Source organism: Egretta garzetta, unplaced genomic scaffold (genome assembly GCF_000687185.1).
Source record: "Egretta garzetta isolate BGI_Z169 unplaced genomic scaffold, ASM68718v1 scaffold402, whole genome shotgun sequence".
Lineage (NCBI taxonomy): Eukaryota > Metazoa > Chordata > Aves > Pelecaniformes > Ardeidae > Egretta > Egretta garzetta.
Genome location: NW_009258823.1, coordinates 331863 through 339673, shown reverse-complemented (window position 1 = coordinate 339673; position 7811 = coordinate 331863).

Sequence of the window (7811 nt, the reverse complement as noted above, 5' to 3'; positions counted from 1 at the left end):
AACCTTGGGCTCCAGACCCCTCACTCCTTGGCTGCTGCTCTCCTGCAAGGCACCAGCCCCCCAACCTGCTTCAGAGCACACGGTAAGACAAAACCACCAGAAATGTCAGAAAGTTTTCTCATCTGTAAGGGCGATGGCCTGAAAACGCATCCTCGCTGTATCCCAGCCGGTATCCGACTGCACACAGTGCTTTAAAGAGCCAAAAGGGCAGAAGGGTAAGAAACAAGCACAGCAAGGAGTCCAAGATACTCCCACATGTACAGATATCTCGAGGAACTCATTTAGTCATTTCTAGGAGTAGCTTATACTACAGAGGAGGGTAAGAATTTGGGAGGAGCGAGGCTGAGGGAGAAGAGAGAGGGGGAGAGGCTGTGCGCTGGAATTAGAACATGAATTTCCCCAAATAACATATGGACTTGAATCTTCCACAGGATTTACATCCACTTGCCAAGCTGGCCAGACGCCAGCCAGCTCACACCTGAAATCCCTGTCCCTGCCTCAGCACAGCACTGTGCTCCAGGTTTAATAAATCCCGGCTCTCGGCAGGGGTTGCTGGCCCAGGAACAAGGCTGAGCTAACACGGCCCCGGTGTTTCCGTTCAGGGCTTGGATTGCACCTGGGCAGCCCAGAGCATGAGCAGAGACAGCCCACGCCAACTGCCAAAGCACCCAACTTCAATATGTCAGGTGCTTTTCAAGCAACTTTGCAAAGTGATGGTTTTTTTGATCATGAACAGGATTCTTTTTTTTTTTTTCTTTTAAACCAGAACAAGATGGAAATTAGTTTTTGCAAACAAGTTTTATCATCTTAGACTGGAGGTTTTATCATCTTCGACATCTTAGACTGGAGGAGGGAAGAAAAAAAATATTCACAATGCATTGCCAAAGCGATTCCTCCTTGCCCGTGAGTCACCAGTTTGACTCAGCCTGGTGGGACAGGAGCCATCTGACAACAATAGAAATTTGGCAGTTTGCATCTGAGAGTTAAACAAGCTCACGCACCCTAAAAATAAAGCCTGCTAAGCTGCTGAAGTCGTATTTTTCTACCAATTTTGCCGCTGAGAGGTTCCAACCATCGTTTGACCACATACTGCCTCATTGACAGACCTTCTTGGTTTACTGTCGGCAGAGAGATTTAATTAGTAAGTAAGGAAGCAAGGAATTCCTGTTGGTGGTTTTTTTTTTTTTTTTGAGGGGGGAGGAGGAGGGGAGAACAAATGAGGCAAAAAAAATAAATTATGAGCGATACACACATTTTCCTGGCATCGGAGCCACTTCAGAGTAAGTGATGCTATGAAACACACCTCCTTCCTCTGCATGTGTCTCTCCTTTCCTTCCCTTCATAATGTATGGTTTAAATAAAGAAACATCTGCAGAAACTCTGCAGCAGATGAGCCCTAATCAGGCAAAGATAAATATAAGTCTCTGGGGCATGCACAGAGGTGTAGGATACCACGGCTCTTTGTGAGAAATGGGTGCCAAGTCACTTGAGCTGCAGATTAGAATTGGCAGAGATTTCAGGGAGCCGAAGGCCCGGCCCCAGCACTGGGAAAACGTGCTGCAGTGCAGCCACAGCCGCGGGGAATGCTTACAGGAAAGTACATCAGGGTGCAAAAAGGACACCTCGGGGGAAAAAAGGAAATGCTACAAGCGAATCTATAGAGCAGATGTATGGAACAAGCTCCTAATTCTGCAAAGAAATTTGTGGTGCGCGGAGTTAAGAGCTAGAGCTGGAATTACCCTTCGGTTCAAGAATGACTTGTCTTACGCGTGGGACCTCTCAGAAGCAGGCCCTGTCTATCTCTCTATCTTTGTGTCTGTATTTAGGGAGAACCCAAGGTAAGAGTCCCCCATCCTGACGTGACATTTGTTTGGGAAATAAAAGCTGTTAAGGGTCCCGATCTCAGACGAAGGCGTGCTCTGGATGCTTTCCAGAAAAGAAGGACGCGGTCTCCGCTCCTAATGGATGTGCTTAATGCTTCGCACGATAGAAGCAGCAGACTATATACGAGCAGTACCATCACCTTGATTCCTGTAGCTATGCTGTCTCACCATTAAAAATGATCTTTATCTGGTAACGGTGATCGACACCACAGTCGCCTCTGCGCTTCAGACAGGAAATCTAAGCAAACAGCACGCGGGGCTCTACGAGCAAACGGCGACTTTTTCAGCAGCCCTTGCTGGCAGTGTTTTCACACCTCTCCCAGACTGCTCTTCCCCTTGCTCTTCTGCTAAATATTTCACCGGGGTGGGAGATGAGTAGCACAGGAGATTTAAAGCAGTTCCTCCTAAACCCCGCTCAGTAAAATTTCATCTGGTTAGGCTAAGCAGCCAGTTGCAGCTGGAGCGGGGCGAGACCAATGGCTACACCAGGATATATTTTTACTGGCTTTGTCTCACTTGACTGCTACAGAAAGAAACCTAAAGCGCTCTAGGCAAGGAGCAGAGATCAAATTTACTTCCTTTCCTTGCAGAGTGTAAAGTGAATGAGCATATTCCACAGTGCGCTCTCGTGAAACTATATCAAGCATATTTTTACTATTTCTTTTTTTTTTTTTTTTTTTTTTTTTTTTCTTTTTGCTAAGGCCTGTGCATGACTGCTCTGGATAAAGACCAGAGACAGGGCCTGGTATCTGTCTGTAATCACTGACATTGCTCTGGATGGACTGAGCCGCAGCACAAAGGTCCAGAGAGACCTTAAAGGACACGGTCACAGGAAGAATTCACCCAAGTAATTTTTAACGTGCTTGGCCCCGTGTGCGGAGCCAGGGGCTCTGCGAGAGGCCCGTAGGCACCTTACAGAGCTGACAAAAGCTGCACGTCGGGGCTTTCTAACACTAAGCCAGAACTGCGAGGTGGTTAACAGAGTCAGGCTGCACGGCTCAAGGTCACATCTTCCCTTGCGCGGCACAGCACAGCTAAGAGCCCTCCTGCCTCAACCCTTTCACAGGCCTGAGGAAAAGAATTCTTCCAAAACCTCCACCCCCCCAATCATTTTTGTAGTGATGACGCTCAGTGGTGCAGCATTTCACACAATCTCAGACCTCGAGAAGCATCCAGCTAAAACCAAGAGATTGCCAGGTTGCCACTTGGTTTCTCAGGGAAAAAGCCGGTGGTAGGTAGCAGGTTTCTGATTCATGCTCTTCTGGTCACACTGGGAACACAAAAAGCCGGCGAGGAAGGAAGCCGCATCCCCATATGGAAAACAATGTTTTAACTAAGGAAACACAGGATAAATCAAAATACAAAAGGACGCCGATAATTCAGAAGTTGAATGACTGTGTGTTAGCTAGCAAGCTCCAGTGGTATTTTGGAGACCATCCTAAAAAAAAAGGCTATTTATTCCTAGCACCATAGCGACAACAAATAGGCTCGTGTTAGCTCCACTGGTGCTGCAGCCTTGTGCCTCCAGCAGGAAATCGGGGAAGGAATTTTGATTACAAGTGATCACTGCTGAAGATGTGTATTCAGATAAAAAGTCTTTTCATCCAGTTCCTTTTGTTTCTTGATTCATAGTCAAACTCTAATCCTACGCATATGGCCCAGCAAGTTTGAATTTCCATAGCAACTCCTTTTAAGCTTCAGGATAGCGGAGAAAGCTGGCAAAGGGGAAAGGGCGTTATTTAAATACCTTATTACTATTACTCCCACAGGAAATCTGATGCCAAACACACAAGGATAAGTGGGCTTATTTTTAAGCTTGATCTATTGAAAAGTAAAAACTCCTCCAATGTGAAAATCCTTCCATTTAGGATCTGCAAATTTTTGGATGGCTCCCACTGTGTGGCCTATATATCCATACATCACTTAAAACACGGTGTTTCCTAAGGGAAGAGGCAAGCTTTCTGGTGAAGGCGCAGGGCAAGACAGCAAAGAGGCTTTATTTTCAGGGGTGTCTACTTTGGAGAATCACACAGAAGCATTTTGTTTTCTCCGCTGTAGTCCCTAATGTCGAAGCAGTTATCTTTTATAGTCACGCTGATCGACAGGGGGAAGAGGCAGAACAAATTGCTGACACGGAAGCTAATCTCCCTTGAAACAGTCTAGGTTTTTCTCCTTTAGCTGAAGGACTGCCATTTATGCTATTTAGAAATACACAGAGAGAAAGAAAACCAGCCCAGCGTGCCGCACACCCCCTCTTCTCTTCTGAAGAAGCGCACCCCCAGCAGTGGCTTCAGCTCAGAGCCGCGGCGCAGGTAGGGCCAATGCAGACCCCAAAGACAACCTTCAGAAGCCTCTGTGCAGACCTTCCCGAAGCCATCCTCCAAAACCCAAGCAGGAAAAACTAAAAATCATTCTTAGAGAGCTCTCCGCTGAGCCGGCCCTGAGCTATTACGGACTTGGCAGAAGTGAGCCCTAGCTCAGGGGTCACGCCAAGACGCCTGTCCCCCGCATACTGTATTTCTGTCTCAGAATTGGAGTTGTTTGTAGAGAGCGTTTTTCCCTAACCGTGGAAATGAGACAGACAGTTTGGCCTTAAAAACAACAACAAAAGACCCCAGACACTGAACTGTACAGTCAAACCAGCAAAACAAGGCGTGATGGCCAGAGTCTGCAAACTCCCACCGACAGGACACCTGAAGCAGCAAACCACTGCCCACATCAGCACCGGGGCTTCATGCACAAGTGCTTCCGTGGCCTCCACCTTCAGAGCTGAATGCTGACAACATCGCTCTTCCCTTCCAAAAACCCAACACTTAGGTCAAATCTAGCAGTGGGAAGGAAGCAGCTGGGCATTTTCTTGGCTGTGAATATCCAGGTGTGCTGGGTTTCACTTCAGGTGGCTGGTTGTCCTCCCGTGGCCACCAACACGCCTGGCCACATGATGCTAAATCACTGCTGACATTTGATTTCACATTACAACAGCCATGCGATTTTGTAAAAATATCAAGAACATCATTTATAGGCAACGTCAGTATTTCTCTTTTGTTTTGGAAGCTCTGGTGCATGTTTCAAGCGAGAACGCAGGTTAGGATACCTTGCTGGTACAGGGCCCCATTTCTAAGTACACTCCTTGTGCCTTCCCCAGTTCTCTGAACATCACTGGGATGGCTCATTAGACACCATGACAAACAGAAATGCAAACTATCCCATCTCAAAGTAAGACTCTAGAACATGAAACATCTTTTTCTTTCAGCTTTCATGAACAATAAAAACATGGTACGCCCGAGAGGGAGGTTCACAGAGCAGCTGGGCGCTGACTCCTTACCTCTGATCCAGGGGCACAGTCCTCAGCAAGAAGTGGGATGCAATGGCAGGGATGATGGTGGCTGGTATCTGCGGACAGGCGCTCCTCCTTGCACGTTGAAGGGCTGATGAGACAGGGCCAGGTACGAGGATCACCCCGAGTGTCGTCTGGAGGGGGACCCTGATGAGGAACACCCTCATTAGCAGCCTGTAAAGAGGTAAAGCAGAAGAAAACCTGTAAGAACTAGGGGGAAGGAGAGAGCTAGCTAGAGAGCGGACATAACGGGGCAGAGGAGGGAGGTGTTGTAGGACAGATAGGAAAAAAAACACAACCCAGATCTTAAAGCATGAAATGGGAAGATAAGTTAAACCAGCGTGAATCACTTTTTTATAGCCCCCCCACCTATCACATGCTGAAACTGCTTTTGACAGGCCCTACAAAAAGGGTAGAGGTTCTGAGGTCCAGAATCACTGATGTCATCCACTCCTACACCAAAGTTTCCCAGCTCAAAAAGGATCCACGCCACCAGCTCATCCTGTTTTCTTCTCCAGAAATGACTGTGTGCTAGCGTTTGAAGTCAGGAAGAATAAACACATCGTTGCTAGCACCAAGAAAGCCAGCAAGGCCAAATTGCTCTCATGAGACCCCACACACGATGATATTGGGCTAAGAGGGCAGGCAATTGCCCCCTCACCACTACATGCGCATGTACAGTGACTCCTAAGGAATTACCAGGCACAAGACAGTGAGATCCCTTAGAGCAGAACATCACCGACCTGTTCTTATCACAAGTTTGCAGTACAACACCCTCCCCATCAAGCTGATGGAGGCCCCAGGCTCCCTGTGGTGGGTGCTCTGCACACCCTTGCTCCGCAGAGCTTGCAGGGTGCTGAGGGAGGCAACTATTACTTTACTATGGGAGTTGCTCAGAAATCACTCGGGACCAAAGCGCCTGCTTTGCTCAGCATCCGAGCTCGCGCCGAGCAGCAGTGCCTGACACCGGTTTCTGCAGGATGCCTTTTTCCAGAGACTTGCTTGAACCTGTTCGCTGTGCAGCAGCACAACCCCTATCCTAACTGCAAGCCCATCTTCGTCCTGGATCCATTTGCAGACCTCTGGTGACCTGACACCCCCCCTTCCCACCCACAGTGCACCCTCCTTGGGCCTGAGATCTCTGCAGCACCCCAGGGCTGTTTGCACAGAAGGAGGGCTGCTCCCTGGCACCCAGCTCCCGTCAAGGCTTCCTTGCTGCCTTCTGCTCAGCAAAGCTTCACGAAGTGACAAGTCATAATTTTGCTGAAGACAGTTCAGACCCCGATTTCACCACTGCGCCCCAGGTGTGTGTGCTGCAGTCTTCAGAGGAGACATGCACCAAACCTAGATGTGGAAAAATTGGGATTTTTGGGGATATGTCGTGTGCCTTACTGCAAATCACATAAGCTCATGTTCTCAAAACTGCGTCCACTGTCATATTCAATTTGCAGATTACACAGATGAAAAATTAATATCAAGCCTCAGAAATCAGGAGGAGTACTGCTTGTGAGACCCTTTTAGCAATACCAATAAGAAGTTTTTGGCACGTTTCAATTAATATTTCTTTCCCATCAGTGAGACCTGGAAGTTGGCCAAAGCTATGTGGGAGCACTGATGCTTTGTGTAGCTACATAGGAGAGCACTGAGGCTTTGTTTGCCTTAATTCCCAGAACGCACAATCGACTTGTCTCCTCCCCGATCATCCTGCTGCAGGAAGGCTCCACAGGGAACATCTGGGAGTGACCTGGAGTCTCGCACTTATGGTCATTAGGACTAAGGCCTCTGCCATTAACCTCTTCGGGGATGAAAGCACCTCGCTAATACTTGCTTCCAACATCCTTGGGGGCTTCAGGACTGGGGATGCCTCTCCCAAAGGCAGTACAGAGCATGCACAAATTCCTGCTCTTTTTTCCCCCCAAAGGATAGCTCTCAGAACTCTGCTGACCTGTTGTTTTTTTTTTAAGGTAGTCTTTGTAAAAGTCTCACCCTTGAAGGTGGTAAAGGAAGCTTCTCAATTTTACACATCTAATCCTTTGGGTTCTGTGTACAAGGGAAGCATTTGCTAAGTGACAAATGATTGCATCCACAAGGTCAGCCCTTCTCTGGTGCTTAGAAAAGCAAGAATGTACTCTTGTATTTGCTGCCTTTGCACATGAGAAGCTGCCCAAGGCACATCGGTCCTGTGCAGCAGATGGGTTCCCTCTGTGTCACTCAGCTTCCCTAACCCACAGAAGACATCCATGCACCTCCCCTTCATGAATGCACTCTTAATTAGACTAGGGTTTTGACATATTTTAAATCCATTAACGGTTTATTTTCCCACACTGCTGCTAGAAAGCATTATTTATTCAAACAGTTCAGTACGCGCAGGCATTCAGCGAGAGAACGCTCAGGCTTTTAGGCCTTGCATTTCATGTGCTTGCTGCCTCCGTGATTTCAGTCATCTTCATCTCTAGCTCCACCTCCGGCTTATGTATTTGTGTCTTCTTTACAGTAAGCAAGTGCTCGCTGGCTTTTCTGAGGGCTCCTTTGGAGAGCAGTCCGGTACTGCTCAGTTTTTGGCTTGCTCAAGTTAACCAAGAGACTAACGA